Consider the following 19926-nt stretch of genomic DNA (forward strand, 5'->3'; position numbering starts at 1 on the left):
TAACGCCATCGATCGTATGTTCTGCAGTCATCCTTCTGAGAGTTGTGACAAGTACCACGCGTCGGAGGTACGCTAACTGCTCCCCTCTTAGATCTGAACGTCCTGATCACCAACTTTACATGAAATCCCAGGATGGCGTAATCTACAGGACTCTCTAGCTCTGCATAAACCCCTCAGGAAGAAATAATAATCTACTGTCGTTAAAGGTAAACACATATCTCTTCAGGTTAACACATAGTAATTCGTATGCCCGTTTCTCGGAAGATCACTTCAAGCACGCTTCTGACAATCTTCCAATCCAGATTTTCTAGTGCATGGTCTATCAGTGGTATAGCCAAATGTTTGATGTCATAATTGGACACGATTTTCTTGAAACCAGTTATAGTATATTACCAATTATACCATATGTCCTCGCAACTTGCCTTATCTGTACAAGACTTTCTGTGCACTATATACAACAAAATCGAGAACAATCTTCTAATCCCAGTACTCTTCCAATTTTAAATCTGCTGATTTTTTAAATCGTCCACGCGACCGAACTTCTTATTGAATACAGACGAGATTTTCTAGTCTTTCTTTCTGCGTAATATGACACAAATTCCTTAAAGTTTTGTCGTCCGTCATCTTTGATTTCATGTTGAAGGGTTCGTGCTCTTCTGTTTCATTTAAGCCAGCATACGGTGGAAGACCAGACAAGAATCACCTACTTCAAAGCTTTCATTTTTGCATCGAGAATCATATTGATCTTTCATTCTGTCACTGGCTAACTAGATGTGTTGTCAGGCAAGTTCAAGAATGTTGTTCATTTTTAACTTCAGGCGGTCGACATATTCTTCACCTGCAACATGTTCTTTGGACGGTCTGCAGCCAAACTCTAGGTAGCAGAGCAACCGAACTTCACCACCCAGTATCAGACAGGAATAGATCCTAATCTCTTTGATATTCGGAATACAACTTTGGTTTTTACCCATTGTTCGGTTCATCCTCTCGACCACGCCATCTGATTGAGGAGACAGGGGTGTCGATTTCGTCTTATTGACATCAATCAATTACAAAAGTTTTGGAAGAGGGTTAACTCGAAGTTTCGCCCTTGGTCGGAGTGGATCTCCAAGGGAACACCAAGTCGGCTGAAGAATTCTTTAACCAGTATCACTGCAACGTTAGCAGCTTCTTGATTTGGTATCGCATAGGCCTCAGTCCATTTCGTAAAATAATTTATAGGTACCAGGATATATTTATTTCCATCATCCGTTTCTGGAAATGGACCTGTAATGTCGATTGCTACTCTTTTCATAGGACTACCAACATTGTATTCTTTCATGGCTGCCCTCTTATTACCAACTGGACCATTACTGTTTGGACCCAGTTCAAACTTGTTCCCAGTTGTTCTCGAACCTTTTGCAGAGTCTTCGCAATACCAAAGTGTAGGTAAGTGTTTTAGGTACAATCAACTGAAGCTTGGATTCTGTACCATCATTGTTCTCAAGGTTTCTATACAGCAGATCATATATTAGTACAAGGCAATTCCATTGGCTGCAGTAGGACTTGGTATGACGTTTTCGGACTGCATGTACTAATGTCTTGCCTGAAGAAGGTCCCTCACCTCGACGCATCCAATCCAATACACTCTTTATGCATAGATCATCTGCGTCTGCATCATCCGAGCATCAACATTTGAATAAAGTCTTCCAGGTCCGTGTTCGATCGGTTCTAGTGTTCTGACTGTTGTATTATTTTTTTGCAATGCACGGCTAATGTGACTGACCTACGTCGCCACCATTCCAACTTCTTTAACACCTAAGTTCCAACTTAGCTCCGTGAAGTTTGACTAACTGTTTCGTGTTCCAAAGCAATGGCGAGCGCTTACACTAAAACTTTCTGTCTTGCTAGTCGTAAAGCTTTTTCTACTTCACTGTCTCTCAACCCATTGACGCAATTTGCCTACAGCAATTTCTTCCAGAATGTTTTCTGGTGCCTCGGGATAAGCTGACCGCACTATACGAGCAACATCTGCTTCAAATTCTTGCAAATTTTCACTCGCGCGTTGAATTCTACTTCTTAGTTGTGCTTTGTACACTTGTTGTAGATGGGCATCTCCGTAGCGTTTTTCTAGTCGAGTGAACAAGGTTTGGTAGCATTTTTCTTGGCCCTTAGTTATCGATCTTAGGATATCCGCAGCATCACCTCGTAAAGCAGCAGTTAAGGAAACAGCTTTTTCTTGTTCTGTCTAATGATTGGCTGTCGCAATAGCTTCACATTGTCTAAGGTATATGGACCATTGGTTTTGGATTTGGGAAACTTTTGTTAACCAGGTAAAAACATATGAGAATGAAAAAGTACTATTGGAACATGAAGTCATCATACTATTCAGATTAAAAGGGAGGTAAAAAAAGAGAACTGGAAGAAGATAAAAATAACTTGGGAGAATATGGAAAATATGAGAGGAAGATAAGAGGCGGGGAAGAGGAAAAGGAGAAAAAAACAGAACGCGGGTAAAGATAGAGAACGTCAGACTGAGACAAGTATGTAGGGAGACGATTACAATAAATACAACAGTAAAAAGAGATCAAGAAAAAAGAGGTTGAGGACAAGACATAACAAGACCCCCTCCACAGAAGAACCGTTGAACACTATAAGAGAAAAACAATACAATATAGAACTACTCCAAGAACAATCAATAAGAGAACTATACCAACAACGTCTAGACCAAAAATTAATAGAATTCAGATACGGCAACATCGAAGAAATATACGAGCATATAAAGGCGAGTATAAAGCAAGCAGCATTCGAAGCCATTGGGGAAAAAGAACATATAACAAATAAACAGCACTATTATGAAATAAATGAACCAACAAAAAGAATAATTCAAGAAAAAAAGCAACTATACAGAAAATGGCTGACTACAAACAACGATGAAGTTTATAAAGAATATAGAGAAAAAGATAGAGAAGTGAAAAAACAAATAATACAGCAAAAGAATGAAGAATGGGAAAGAATCTGCTTAAATATTGAAACATATATAGGAGGTACAAGAACTTCGGAGTCATGGAAAGTACTGAGAGGATTGAAACAAAACTCAAAAGAAAAAATTAAATTGGGAAATATACAGGACAAAGAATGGAAGGACTACTACAAGGAACTATTAACAGAACAAAGACCACAATTCATTGGAAAAGGAAACAGGCGAAGACGAAGCAGATTCCCACAACAAGAAATAGAAATAACAGATAGGGAAATGAGAACGGCCATAAAAGCAATCAAAAATAAGAAAGCACCGGGACCTGGAGGCATCTCACCTGAGCTTATAAAATACGGATCAAAAAAAATTACACCGGATGATACAATGGATATTTCAGAAAGCCATAAATGGAGAAAAGCTCCCAAAGGAATGGACGGCGGCATATATGACATCTATATTTAAGAAAGGAGATAGAAAACGATGCGAAAACTACAGAGGAATAAGCGTAATATCATCAATAGGAAGATTATATGGGAAGATACTGCGAGAAAAGATAGAGCAAGCGATAAAAGACAAAATCGGAGAGGATCAGGCAGGCTTCACGGCAGGAAGATCATGCATAGACCACATATACACACTGGAACAACTGTTGGAAAAGAAAAAAGCAAAAAATAGAGATATACACTTGGCATTTGTGAATCTGAGAAAGGCGTATGACTCTGTACCAAGGTCAGAACTATGGGAGGCAATGTACAAATTAGAAATACAGACGGAACTCATAGAAGCTACAAAAGCTCTGTATAAAGAAAATAAAGTGTCCATTAAAATGGGAACAAGAATCATAGGAGACTTCACCACAACAAAAGGGCTCCTGCAGGGTTGTTCCACATCTCCAACCCTATTCAAAATATACTTAGAGAAAGCCTTGACTACATGGAAAAGAAAATGCGAAGGCATGGGAGTACCGGTACGGAACGAATACCTATATACATTAAGTTTTGCAGACGATCAAGTAGTGATTGCACAAGACCAAGACGACCTCAGCTACATGATGAAGAAACTACAAGAAGAATATACCAAGGCTGGCCTAGATATTAACCTCGCGAAAACAGAGTACCTATCTACAAGTGAAGAAGACATAGAAGATCTACAGATTGATGACAACGTAACAATCAAAGGAAAGGATAAATTCAAATACCTGGGGTTTATAATCACGAAAAAGGCAACAGCAGAGGAAGAAATTACACAAAGATTAGGACAAACAAGAACAGCAATCCGACAACTTAACTCAGTATGGTGGGATAGACACCTAAATATGAAGACAAAAACGCAGATTTATAAAACATTAGTGCGAAGTATTATGACATATGGGGCTGAAAATTGGATCATAAACAAGAAAAACAGCAGTAAGATAGTAGCAACAGAGATGGAATGCCTGCGAAGATGCTGCAGAGTAACAAGAATGGATAGGAGAAGTAATGACGAAATAAAGCAAAGAACATCAATAGAAACAGACATACTAACATATATAGAACAAAAAAGACTAAAGTGGTATGGACATGTAAGAAGAACTAGCGACAGCAGATGGATAAAGAGAATAACCGAATGGACCCCATAGGAAGGAGGAAAAGAGGACGACCCCGAAAATCCTGGAGGAACGAAGTAGACGACGCCATGAGTAAGAGAGGACTAAACGATGGAGAATGGAACACCAGAGAGAGATGGAAACGGTTGAGCGAGGGAAGGCAGTGAATACTATAGAATCCCTAAATATATATATAGGACAAGACAAACAGAATCAGATTTTCTTAAAATGAGTGACGTAACTATTATTTATTCAGGTAGAATTTCAAGTTTTCATTTTAAATCTCGTGTGCGTGTAGATATAACACAATGTAAACGTTGATTTAGTAAAATCTAATACATTTGAAGCAACTTAGCTTAATTAAAAGCAACGCTGTCCAACCTGCATCCTAATATTTATGAGATTACCTCATAAACAGACGCATATCCGCATAGAAACCTTTTAACAAGTTAGCACACAGTGCGGAGTGCAACAACTACGGCAACATCAAACAGTATCTTTACGTCTTACCTATATATACGTAGTTATTTCGGAGAGTTCTGGAACTAATCCAAAATCTGTTTAGCGAGAATCCGAATTGTAGGTGTACTTTACGACACTGCTCTGGCAAGTTGGTGAAAACATTGTAATTTTTTGCGAATAATACTTTTAACGCATTGCATTTTATGATGTTTAGTGGTATTTCGAAAAAGTATACCTGAAGTGCAATTTTCTGTATCTTAAAGTTTTACCTGTTATCGCCTTTAGTGTTTTCATCTCTGTTGTTCTAAAGATTTTTTTTGTAATTGTTGTTTCTGCTCTTGTTTCTATAGCATAGGTTAATATCGGTCGTACACAAATCTTGTATATGCGTGTTTTTCCTTCTATTCTCGTGTTCTTCTCGTTTCTCCATATCACGTCTCGTAGGTATCACGCTGCTTTGTTACCTTGTATGCGGTTTCCTTCGGAGATGGTTCCATAATACGATATTTGCGTTCCCAAATAGTTGAATTTCGACACTTGTTCTATTATTTCTTCGTTTATTACAGTTTTGCACCTCACTGGCTTCCTAGCAATAACGAGGGACTTTGTTTTTAGTGCTGATATTTTCAGGTTAAACTTTTCTGCGTTAGCTTCCAAAGCGTGGACCATTCGTTGTAGGTCATCTTCATTATATGATATTATTACTGCGTCGTCTGCATAGCATAGAAACTTTATTGCTCTGTTGCTCATTTTGTACTGTGTTTCTGACTTTTTTATTTCTTCTCTTAGTTTGTACATTATCAAGTTAAACAATGACGGGCTCAAGCTATCACTTTGTCTTATACCTGATTCAATGCTGACTTCCTCAGTTAGTTCGGTTCCTATTTGAATTCTTATTTTGTGATCAGAGTTAATATCCTTTACTATCTGTGTTATAGTGGCTGTTTAGTCTCTCTGTGTAAAAGTTCAACCACATCTTGTAGTCTATTAGAATCGAAGGCTTTGGTAAGGTCGATAAAATACATGAATGCAGGTGGATTAAATTCTACTGCTTTCTCTCCTATTTGTCTTATTATGAATATGGCATCGACAGTTGATCTGTTACACCGAAACCCTTGTTGTTCTTCGCGTATTTGATACTTTTAAATTATTTTCTCAGCAAGTATCTTAGTCAATTTCAAACTGGTGTCAGCAACGTAATAGTTCGATAGTAACATGGGTCATTTTTGTCTTTTTTGTGTATAGGAATCGTTATACTTGACTTCCATTCCTTTTGTATGCATTTCAATTCAAGAATCTTTTGGAACAGTTTCGTAATATTTTCTGTTAATGCTCTTTCTCCATATTTTAGTAGTTCATTCGCAATCCTCTCCGGACCTGGGGCTTTTCGATTTTTTAATCTTCCTATATTCTTTATCAGCTTTTCTTCCGTTATTGTTACCAGTTCTGCCTTTCCATCTTCTTCATCGATATCTCTATCTTCGTTCTTGTAATGCTTCGCTATATACTTTTTCCGTCGTTCTCCTTGTATACTGTTAATGTTGTTATAATCGTTAATAGCTTTTGTAAAACCCATAAACACCAATGTAAAAAAAATTAACAAATCTAGTCCCGTGTGACTTCTAATCTCCCATCAGTGTGACTTCTTGAGGGATTTTCCAGCATGTAGGTTGTCGAACTTGTGAGATGGTGGGTAAATTATGGAATACTCCAAGAAAAAAAAAACATACCAAAATACACTCCTGCCCTTCTAATAAAAATAAAAAACCATACTCTCTAAACTTAATTAGTTCCTGAATTAAAATAAATTCTTGAAAACCTTAGTCACACAACTCAACCCGCCATCTCAATTTGACTGTCTATATCAAAGTGACGATCCCGTTCAGGGCAGTTACGAATCTTTTGTTTCGCGCATGACACACTCTACCAACTTAAAGAAGTTGAAATCCCTACGTAAGTAAGCTTTCAAATTTCTACACAGATAATATGGATTTTCTAACTCTTGGTAACTATAGAAGACTATTGATTTTTAAATTATAATTACAAAGTGACGAACGTTACATACTATCTCAGCAGAAATTTAAAAAATACAGACATTTAAAAAACTAAGAAATGTTCATGAAGATGAACTTTTTTTCGCGTTATTTCCAACCTGTTTAATTAATTTAAAATTTTATCGCATAGGAAAATACCCAGTGACAGTTTCCCCTAAGGTACTAGCGTTAAAAGGTTAAAGAGTGTGACGACACAACATAACATTAAAATCTAATATTGAAGTCACGGGGTATACCGCTCGAGTGTACGTACACAGTAGGTTAATGATGTAAAGTTTAGGGAGAAAATTTATATAGGTGAATATAATTTAAGCGTTGGATATATTTTACATAAGTTTTTTATTACCGCTTTAACAGAGTTTATTTGGAGGTCTCGTCTATTATTATTGAAAGCATTGCAGTATCTCTAAATTAGTTGCGAATGCTGTTCCGCACAACTCCATCCCATAACTTCATAGATCTTTTAGAATTTTTATGTAGACTAACATTTTGTTGTCACAATACAGCAAAACAAATTCAGAAACAAATATTAAGAAATTCTTATTATTAAAATATTAAGAAACACGACATAGGGCTTTTAAAGATAAATAAAGCTTTAGAAATAAACTATTAAAGCTTTAAAAAAAATAAAGTTTTCAAAGGTTTTTTAAAAAGCTGAAAGGCCCAATCCAATAACTTACACAAGAGACTCTAACGGACATGAGAAAGAGGATGCCATAGAGGAAGAACTTGAAGTACCAAGTCAATGCGACTATATAAGAGCACTGCCTATAATCACAAAGAACAAAGAAAGTATAGATGACACGAAATTCTAGTTATGATGGAAAAGATGCGCAAACACACTCGACAAATAAAGAAAGCTATCAAAGAAAAAAGGCTAATAGAAAACTGTGGACAGATAGAACAATTGGAGAAAAAACACGTTTAATCTCCATAAAAACAGTTAAAGCTGCAGCTGGTTTGTATAGTTACATACTTGTTATTTTTCTTCGAATTATTTTATTCCAAATTCTTTTGATTTTATTTATTTGTTAACTTTCTGTTCTGTTTTACTATTTTTCTTCCAAAAATAGTTGGCGCTCAACTTTTTTATCAACTAAATATTCTGTTTAATCTTTTTTCTTGGGTTTAAATTTTCATCAACTCTTTTTCCATTTATTCCTTGTATACCTTCGTATTCAAACTCGTATCCTAGCCTAAGTGACTACAAAGTTTTTCTATGTTGGTAGTCTTGATTTCCGATTATTGTCAAGTCAAGTTTCACTTCAAATAACAGAAGTAGGAAAAGTTTTTTCTGTATCTCTCTTCATTTAAAGTGGAATTTTCGTTTCGAAACCCATTTCGGTTTTCTGAATTTTCGGTTAGAATTAAATCTTCAATAAGATTTTCTAATTTTTAGCCATTAAATTATTTTATATCGAACTACGAGGTGTGTTCACAAAATACTCGGAATTTTTAAATTTCGTGGATTTGGAGAGTCCAATCGTCAAAATTTTTTTGTATTGGTATACATGCTCCTAAAGTATAAAAAAATTTGCAGCTATATTCATTGTTTATTTTGTCTGTGGCAGCAGCTAAGGTTCGATGGTTTTTATAAGCTCGGTGATTTTCATTTATTTAAAAAATGGATCAAAGAATTTGTATTTTGCGTAAAAAATCAAATAAAGTGTAACAAAGTGTGTGAAATGTTAACAAAGGCCTATGGTAAACATGCTATGAAAAAAACAAGTGTTTATGAGTGGTATAAGCGTTTCCAAGAAGGCCGTGAAGATGTTAAAGATAATGAACGCCCAGGACGCTCCAGCACATCAAGAAGCGATGAAAACGTAAAAAAAAGTGAAAAAAATTGGTTATAAACGACCGTCGAATCACAATCAGAGAAGTCGCTGATGAAGGCATATAAATTGGCTCATTTTTCAAATGTTTTGGGTATGAAAAGCGTGTCGGCAAAATTTGTTCCAAAATTTTTGAATTTTGAACAAAAACAGCGGCGAATGGAAGTTGCTCCAAAGGGTTATAACAGGTGACGAAACATGGGTTCATGGATATGACGCCGAAACTAAGGTTCAGTCGCCCCAGTGGAGGCAATCTGGTTCGCCGAGACCAAAAAACGCTCGACAAGTGCGGTCGAACGTGAAGGTTATGCTCACTGTGTTCTTTGGTTTTAATGGCATAGTGCACCATGGATTTTTGCCACGAGGTCAAACGGTCAATAAAGAGTACTACCTACAAATTAAATGCCGTTTGCGTGAAGCAATCCGAAAAAAAGGACCGGATTTGTGGAAAAACATCTCATGGCTTTTGCATGACGATAATGTACCAGCTCACACTTCATTGCTTGTTCGTGAATTTTTGGCCAAAAACAATACTGTGATGATGTCCCAGCCTCCATACTTGCCAGACATGGCTCAGTGTCAGTTTTTCCTATTTCCAAAAATAAACGAAACTTTAAAGGGCCGTCGTTTAAATATTTTTTTCAAAAAACGTAAATTCCGGGGTTATCGAGGTCGCTGAATACGAATGTGACAACGACGATGGTCCTTGAGCTACCTGGTGCTCAGCATGGACATCGTCTCCCAAAGTTCTGTGTTATTTTCATTCAAATTCAGTCGAAAGTCATTAATCGGGGATTTTCGAGGTCGCTGAATACAAATATTAAGGGCGGCGATGGTTCTAGAGCTACCTGGTGTGAGGTGGACGTCCTCTCCTTGAGCGTTATGTTATTTTCATTCGAAATCAGTCGAAATTATTACTCGGGGGTATTCGAGACACATAACTTTTGACTGATTTGGGATAATAATAATATAAAACTTCAGAAGTCGAGGTCTACTCTGGGCTCCAGGTAGATAGGTAGACACTTTCCTGACACTTTCCCGAATCGAATGCCGAGGGAGGCCTTGTATTCTTATGGTTGTCGTCCCCTGTCGGATTTTGGTCTCCGATTACCATAATCAATAGTGTCTCTTGCGTAACTAGTGTTAGTCTAACACGTAAAATCACGTCTAACACGTGAAATTACGTAAACATTTAATGAATAAATATAATAAATCAGGTAAATTTCTTCAATATGTGGGTCAATAAGTACAGTTCCTAAATGGAAATTAAAACGTACTTAAAAAACTCGAACATCGAAGTAAAACACTTCTGTCGTAAGTGGTCTATTGTATTAAAAAATTAAATTAAAAAATCCATGATATTATAAATGATTATAATAAAGTTCAGATCGTTTTCGGACTAATCAGTCCATCTTCTATTTTTGGAGTACTTGCGTAACTAATCGCAGAACCAAACAGTGGTTGGGTTTACATTGAGTATATAGATTAAAACGTACTTAAAAGTATTACATTATACGGCAGTATGCCGATGTAATTGGATCACTAACCGTGAACTACGGTTCTACATCCGAACTTTCGTACGGGAACTTGCCAAGTGACTTGAGATGCTGGAAATAATAATTGATTGTTTCATTGACATTCGGGACAAGATTGATAGTTCGCTTTTAAAAGGTAAACCAGGTCAAGGACCCATCTGTTGTTATCTATATTATAATTTTATTAAATTAGTTTATAGTGTAATAATTATCACATACTGTTCTTTCTGTCTTTTTCTAATGTCAGCTTCAAATACGACAGAAAATAAAAATGATAATAACTACTGCCTTTAATTTTAATAAATAACCACACTTAACTGAGTGGTTATAGTGGTTATGGATATAGTACAATGCTGACAATGAGAACATTGATAGAGAAGGCAAATGAATACCAACTACCCGTATTTCTTGCCTTCGTCGACTATGAAAAGGCGTTTGATAGTATCGAGATGTGAGCCATAGAACAAGCTATTAATAATTGTAGAATAGATTCAAGATATAGGCAACTAATATATAATATATATGAAAATGCAACTATGATCGTACAACTAGACGAAAATACAAATCCCATCCCCATTAAGAAAGGAGTGAGACAAGGAGACGTAATATCGCCAAAGCTTTTCAACCTAGCCCTAGAAGACGTCTTTAAAACTACAAATTGGTCAACCTGTGGTATTAACGTTAATGGCAACAAGTTAAACCACCTCAGATTCGCTGACGACGTAGTGATTATAGCGAGCACATTCGAGGAACTGCAAATTATGATATGGGGAATTAGCAGCCAGCTCCCAATACGTCGGTCTAAAAATGAATATGAAAAAAACAAAAATAATGACAAACACAGATGACCCCAGACGTATAACTATAAATGGCAGTGAGATAGAACAAATCCAGGAATATATCTACCTAGGCCAAATCGTGAGACTTGACATAGAGAACCAAAGTGCGGAAATTACTAGAAGAGCAAGACTAGCATGGGCAGGATTTGGAAAACTTATTTGGATACTTAAGAACCGCAAAATATCCCAATACTTGAGGAGCAAAGTGTTCAACCAATGCATCCTTCCTATCATGACAACGGATGTCAAACCTGGACCCTAACCAAGGCAAACATGAATAAACTAGCCACAACAGAAATAACAATGGAAAGAGCAATGTTAGGTATACGACTGTCAGATAAAAAGAGGAACGACTAGGTAAGATCCAAAACAAAGGTCGAGTACATAGCAACAAAAATTGCCAAACTTAAATGGAGCTTCGCGGGTCACACTGCTAGACAAAAAGACCAACGTTGGAATATTACAATACAACATTGGAGACCTTACGAAAGTGAACGACCAAGTGGAAGACCACAGATGAGATGGGTTGATGATGTTAAAAGAATAGCCGGAACAAATTGGAAATATGTTGCTCAGGATAGAGACCGATGGAAGGAGTTGGGAGAGGCCTATGTCCAAACATGGACGACAGAAGGCTAAGAAGAAGAAGAAGAACTGAGTGGGATTACTTGCTTTTTAGGTTCACTGAATATGGACTGATTAGTCCAAAAAGGTTTGAACTTTATTATAATCTATTTGGATTTTTTAATTTAATATTTCAATTAAATATACCACTTACAACAGAAGTGTTACTTCGATGTTCGAGTAACTTATATGGTATACCGCCAACTCTCGGGAATTATCCCATTTTAAACTAAAACGTACTTCTTTAATTCGTCATCATCATCATCTATGGCGTTACTACTCTTCGTGAGTCTTTATCGCGTTTACTATTGCGTTTACTACTAACATATTTAATTATTTTTTTAATTGCTAATCTGAATTCACGACATTTGGTGGTAGGTATTAAAACTCGATTGTCTTGGATTGCAAAACTCCAGAAAACGTATTTTTCGGGCGAGTTAAAGAAGTTGAAACATCGTTGGCTCATCGTGTATCGAGCTAAAAGGAGATTATGTAGAGAGAAAAAACGACATATTTCCAAAATTTTCTGTTTTCTTTTATAGCTAAGTTTCGGACCGCTCTAGTATATACCCACTTCTTCCAAATTCGTAATCAGCATTATCAAATTTAGTAGAAAATTGATTTTGACGGTAGTTCGAAAAATGAATCAGGTTTTTCTATTTTAATATCTTAGGAACTAAACATTTCCGTCGAAAAAGCATACCATATCCTAACTCGGCACCCATAACTTTGAAAAGGCTTTATCAAAATATGTCACTACATGCCAAACTGCATGTAAGCCAAAAACTTGTTTTTTAAACCTATCAGAAACCAAATTATTGGTGTGTTATGTTACATTTTGTACACATTGTATACAATAGAATTCAAAGCTAAATACTCTTATCTAGTACCTAATTTTTTCCTGCTCATTATTAACCAGTGTTGTTACCAGCTCTCATTAATTCTCAAGCGTAGGTGTGTACTTGACGAAAAAAACAGAAAGCAGCGATAAATTCAAGGCATTTGAATAAATATTTAAATTAATACTGTACAGCATTTCGAGAAGACGCACCACACAACGTATTGTTGTAAGAACGAGCGATGGAATGGGAAAAAGAATAAAAATTATTGAAAAAGTGTTTGTGGTTGTATGTGTTGATAACATGTATAGTACTAGAGATCAAACTATTAGATTGTCGTTCGGATGGAGTTTTAAAATAAGAAAACAAATAAAAAAGGTTGATATTCCTCCTCCTTCCAGCGTTATATATTCGTCGTGATTGAACATATCTGCCTATAGTTTATATGCTCATTTTGCTCCATATGTTTCGGGTATCAAATAAGAACGTAGTTTTTAAAGAGCCTCCTCATTCGCATATGAGGTAAAGATAGACCTTTTGAAAACGTATACTGCTACTTAAAAGAATTTGAATACAAAAAGATAGGAGTCCAAATGGTCTATTTATATAGTTCACAATGGCAGGACTCATCATCATCATTATATATATATATATATATATATATATATATATATATATATATAATATTTCTTGGGTTTAGGTTCAATAAGTAATATTAAATTTTGAACTAGATTTTATTGTCCATCGAAATCAAAGTTTCGACGGGAAACCCTTGCCTTTGTCAAGATTCTAGAATGTACAACATTAGGAACAAAAGTTATTGTAAAATATATAAAAAACGTACCAAAACATAAAACGGGAAACTAACATTATTGTATAATGTATTGTATCGTTGGTGTTTTCGAAAAAGGTAAAATGGATATATGTTATGAGTTTAAGAGCTTTTTAAGGTGTTATATTTATTATTATTTAAATCAGATTGAAATATATTTTATTTAGGTTCTGTGTATCTTTTTTGTCATTGATTGCGTTGGTATTTCTTTTTATTTCTATTGATTCGTATATTTCCCTCTTCTTTTTGTTTTGTTCGGTTTTTAAAATTTTGATATTTTCCAAGTCAAATTTATGCTTCTTCTCATTTTCATGTTTTGTGATCGCAATGGCGTTGTTCAAACTCAATCTTATCAAATGAACTTAAATCATAACAGCGCTGCTTATATAGACAAGTTATTATGTACGAGAATAATCTGAAATAGTCCACCTTTATTCTCGGTTTGATGAGGGCCTTGATCGTGTCGGACGGTCGATAAATACGGTGCATTCTGGAACACACAGACCATCATCTCGATATGCAACCGCTACATGGGGTACGTTCGTTACACTGCTCCTCTCTTAGATCTGAGCGACCCGATCAGCAACTTTACATGAAGGCCCAGGTTGGCGGAATCTACAAGACTCTCCAGCTCTGCATAAACCCCTCAGAAAGAAATAATAATCTACTGTCTTTGAAGGACACGATCTCTTCGGGTTAATGCAATACACAGTAATTCATACGCCGGTTTCTCGGAAGATCACTTCCAGCATGCTTCTGACAATCTTCCAATCCAGATTTTCTAGTGCATGGCCTATCTTGGGTAAGGCCAAATTCTTGATGTCATAATTGCACACGATTTTCTTCAAATTAGTAAGAGCACGCCATATATCCTCGTAGCTTGTCTTGTCTGTATACGACTTCCTGGTCACCATATACAGCAAAGATCGAGGACCATCTTCTAATCTCAGTACTCTTCCAAGCTTAGGCTGCTAATTTTTTAACTCGTCCAAACGACCGAACTACTTATAGAATACGGACGAGATTCCTTTGGTCATCTCAAGATCTTTGGCAACACTCTAGCACTCTTTCTCTTTGCGTAATTTGACATAAATTCATTAAAACTTGGTCGTCGGTCATCTTTGACCTTATGTTGAAGGGTTCGTGCTTCTTCTATTTTATTTGAGCCAGCATAAGGGAAAAAACGATTTATGTGAACTACTTTTGGTTTACTTTTCGGCAATTTCTTAAATCGTTATATTACGTCACTTACTCTCTTTTTAATTTCATATGGACCTTCCCCTTGTCTTTGCAGTTTAGAAGACAAGCCTTGACGTTGTGGATTATAAAGTCGAACAATATCACCTACTTCATAGTTTTTATTCTTGCATCGAGAATCATATTGATCTTTCATTCTGTCACTGGCTAATTGGATGTGTTGTCGTTTAAGTTCATGAATGAACTCATTCTTAACTTCAGGCCGTCGACATATTCTTCGCTTGCAACATGTTCTTCGGAAGGTCTGCAACCAAACTCTAGGTCGCAGGGCAAACGAACTTCACGACCCAACATAAGGCAGGTTGGACTCTGGCCTGTAGTTTCATTCACGGCCGAGCGGTAGGCCATTAGGAATAAATAAATGTGCTGGTCCCAATCTCTTTGATGTTCTGATACAACTTTGGACAGGTGTTTACCCATCGTTCGGTTCATCCTCTCGACCATTCCATCTGATTGAGGATGCAGAGGTGTCGTTCTGGTCTTATTGACACCAATCAATTTACAAACGTTTCGGAAGAGGGTTGACTCAAAGATTCGACCTTATATGGCCATGAAGTATAACTTCTGTCACCATACCACTGTATTTTCAATGCTATAGTGAATAGTGGTAGAGATGGCTATAAAGAATGTGATACTAGAAACATATAGAAAGAAGCTCTACCAACTGCTACACCCCAGACATGGGTGGTACCAAGAGCATATAGTAGACAGACAGAAAATTCTACCTATTATAATTAATATAAACGGTGACAGTGATTCCAGTAGCAGCTGTGACATATACAGTGATTAGTAAGTAAAGCATCCTATGACTCTTTGAGTATTAAAATTAGGCTTCATTTTTTATAGGTTTAAACTGATGATGAAACAAAGTTTATCTAAAAAAAAGATGGATGAAATAGGTATAAGAAAGACTAAAATCTGGAAGCACAAGCATGTACTAGTGTATAACTTTTAAGGACTAAATTTTTTTTACATTGTTTACAAATTATACATAAAACCATCATATACACAATTGTAATGTACCTATCAGAAAACTGAAACTAAAATAAAGCCGAAGAAAAAAGATTGATTAACATTTGAAAATCTAGTTGTAACAAAACATTTAAAAGTATATAAGTAACGAAAAAAGTGTTGTTTTTGTTGCTCTATTTTACTTCGTTATACTACACAAACGCCTCAAATTGTTTTTAATGTAAGATTATTAGTTAATTCTTGTTTTCTATTTCTAATTTTTTTATTTATTTATATTGAATATTGTTTTGTTGTACAAATCCACTTCTGCAATAATTATGTGAAATATTTTATTTAAAATGAATTCAGGAATTTTTTGTAATTTGGCAACAATGTCAACTTAGAACTCTGACATAGATAATGACGTGCATCCGGATTTATACTGTATCAACTGTATTAAATTTGTTATGAGCTTCAAAATTCGTAAAAAGGGTGTTTTAAAATCGCTAAAACAAGAGTTTAGCAAGAAATTTAGCTGCTAATATGTTTCTTCTCTTATATTTTTGAATATTTTTTATTTATAGATAATAGGAGTATATAATCTCTTTATGAAAACTGGCTCATCAAATGCGTAAAAAAAAATTCTTATGAAACAATGCCTCTTACATGCTGTGGATGTAAAATGAAGATAAAAATACGCGGTATTTAGTAATAACGAAGGATAGATGTGACATTAGAATTCGACTTGACTTTGAGTAGCCTCAGTGTGAGAACATCTTGTTGGGTGGCTACGCTCAAAGCCATAATTTACAGCTAGTATTTACGAGACACGTAAAGCTGTGTGTCTAAAATGAATGTATTTGTATATTAGTTTTCAATTTCAATACAATCCATTTGAATTCTTGACTTTGCACATAAAATAAGATTATTATTAAGTTTTAGAATATACACGGTGACAATTTTACAGAGAACTAATTAGAAATTGCCTACACTGATATTAATAGTTGTAAAATTTTATGTATACAATAATTCATGAATGTGTTGCCTGTGTGAGTCCATTTCAAATAGGTAAAAAGAAATAAAATAAGACTTACTCACAATCAATTTAGTCTGAGTATCACCATACAATGAGTAAGCCTTATTTTATTTCTTTTTACCTATACAATATTTATTTTATTGAGGCTTCCTTTCTGCAGGCTGAGTAATAAAATATGTTTCCTAATTACTCTCTAGCAATGTGGAAAACTTCAGTTGGAACTGACCAGCATGCTGCTGTAATTCGCCTTTTTAAGTTATCATCTAACCAAACAACTATTAAAACTAATTCAAAAAATAATAGAACAAAACAGAATTCCTCAAGAATGGAGATCAAGCATCCTAATACCTCTCTTCAAAAAGGGAGACAAATCGGACTCGGAAAATTACAGAGCAATTAATTTATTAAACACAACACCGAAGTGATAACAAATAAACTGAATGAAATTATAACACTAGCAGAAGAACAACAAGGTTTTAGGTCGGGAAGAGCATGGACCGATGCTATGTTTATAATGAGGCAAGTGCAAGAGAAATCATTAGAATATAACAAACCGGCATATCTATGTTTCGTGAACCTTAAAAAGGCATTTGACCGGATTAAATTGAAGGAAGTTATCCATTTATTGTACGCAAGAAAGATACTTCTAGGAATAATCAAAACGATCAAAAATCTCTACCAAAACAACACAATATAAGTAAAAGTAGAAAAAGAATAAACCGGCCCTAACGAAGCTGGCAATGAGATAAGACAGAGAGATTCCCTGAGTCCTCTATTGTTCAATCTGATTATGGATGAAATAATAAAAAAAGTAAGAACTAAAAAAGGATAACAAATGGGAGAAAAACAACTTAAAATAATCTGCTATGCAGACGACGCAATACTACTCTCTCAAAGTGAAGACGAATTACTACGTATGCCGCACCAATTTAATATAACCGCCAGAAAATTTAACAGGTTAATTTCGCAAAAAAAAAAAATAAAAAATGCATGGTTACAACAATAAATTTACTAAGATGTAAATTGGAGCTGGAAGGTTAGATAATAGAACAAGTGATGGAGTTTAAATATCTAGGCATAACTTGTACTGTGCATATACTGTTGGAAGTGCATCTTATGATCTTTTTAGTTCTCTGCAAATTATTGTTTTTTACTTAAGTTCTTTAAATATTTTTTTATATACATGTACAATTACCACATGGTCTTTTGCTGTGCCAAGTTTGAGCTAATTTGTAAACTGTATTTAGTTCCAATAATTGTTTATACAACATAATCTTATAATGTCCATTGTCGTAAGCTTTTTTACATATTTAATATCATTGACTGCTACATATCTTTTCGAGATGAACTGATGATGCTTTCTGATTAGAAAGCGAAACGTCTTCAATAAATAGATGAAGTAGCCACCTGTTTTGTCTTTTTTTTCTCCACTTTGACCGAAAAACCCACCACTCTTCGAGTGTTCCTTAATATTTATATATGTATATGTATATATATATACACTCGCGATCATAAAATCCGGGTCATCTTGAAAATCACTGATATTTCATTTTTAACGGGCTTTATCGTAAATAATAATAACACAAATACAAACTAATGCATGTTTCAGATAATTTTTGCGGTTTCCTTTGTAACCAAGAATTACAATAGTGCCGATTTCTCGGTAAAGTGCACACTTTGCAAAATAAACGCTACCTGTAACTGCCGCTTGTTTTAAATGTCTCATTTGTGCTTCGACTTTCTGTTCAAATGCAATGGACAAACGTTTATTATTGCCACCATTAGTGTTTATTAGTGCCATTATTAGTGTTTATTTTTTGCCAAAAATGCCTTTGACTGTTGTTGAAACGGCACAAATTGTTGCACTTGTGGAAGACGGTCACACTTAACAGCAAGTCGCAAGAACTGTTGGCGTAAGCCTTTCTACGGTTCAACGAGTGCTTCAACGCTTTCAGTAGGCAAGTTGGCTAACCAGACGACCTAGCTCTGGACGAAGAAGAACGACCATGCCACTAGATGACCGTTTCCTTGTGTTTCAAGCTTTACGAAACCGGACCTCAACTGCGGTTATGCATCAAAATCGTCTAAAGGAAGTACGAAATCGCAATTTTAGTGTTGCAATAGTCAGAAGAAGACTTCGTTCTTCTTGACTATCTTCTCGGGTAATGGCTAGAGGACCGCCACTCCGCCGGGTGCCTCGAGTTGCCCGACTAGCTTTTGCTCGACAATACGCGCATTGGGGAATTAACGATTGAAGCAAGTGTTATTCTCAAATGAATCCCGTTTCTGCCTAACTGGATCCGATGGACGTGTAAGAGTTTGGAGGAGAACCGGTGAACGATTTTCACAAGCTTGCATTGCTCCAAGAATGCCATTTGGTGGAGGCTCGGTCATGGCTTGGGGAGGTGTATCTTCCGACTTCCACACAGAATTACCCTTCATCGAAAATGGGTCCTAACTGCACGAAGGTACATTACGGAGATTCCGGAACAACATGTTATGCCCAACCTGGCAGGGCTTGGATAAAACGCCGTTTTTATGCAGGACAACGTGCGACCGCACGTTGCCAGGATCAGTATGTAATACTTGGACGAGGTTGGAATTACGAGGGTACCCTGGCCAGCTAGGTCTCCGGACCTGAATCCCTTTGAACATCTCTGGGACGATTTGAAAAAAACGTATTCAAACCCATACACCTTCTCCTAACAACACACAGGAGCTTAAGGATCTGTTAGTGAGAGAGTGGAATAACATACCACAACATGTAATGCGGAGAAAAATTGAGAGTATGCCCCGTCGTCTGCAAGAGGTTATTAGAGCATGAGGAGGCAATACACGATATTAGTCATTGAAATTTCACTGATTTTTTACCACGTTCTGTATTTTCCATTTTTTTTTTTTTTTCGTATGTCTGTTTTAGCAACAATTTGATTTGTTTTGTTTTTTCAATAAAAACAATAAAAAACCATTTTTTTTTCTTTTAAAACAAACATTGATGACAAATAAAAAATACATTAGCCAAAAAAAGGTTATTACTGCGCCAGAGGCAAAAATATTTAAGAAACTTGAAATTTTCAAGATGACCCGGATTTTATGATCGCGAGTGTATATATATATA

At 35.8% G+C, this 19926-nt stretch overlaps 1 protein-coding gene across 13 annotated transcripts in view; it reads right to left on the reverse strand.

Annotated features, from left to right (window-relative positions):
- The window catches only part of LOC140436668 (uncharacterized), a 411170-nt gene that overhangs the window by 367832 nt on the left and 23412 nt on the right, over nt 1-19926 (reverse strand). The window lies entirely within an intron of this gene.

This window comes from Diabrotica undecimpunctata, chromosome 3, assembly GCF_040954645.1.
Source record: "Diabrotica undecimpunctata isolate CICGRU chromosome 3, icDiaUnde3, whole genome shotgun sequence".
Classification (NCBI taxonomy): Eukaryota; Metazoa; Arthropoda; class Insecta; order Coleoptera; family Chrysomelidae; genus Diabrotica; species Diabrotica undecimpunctata.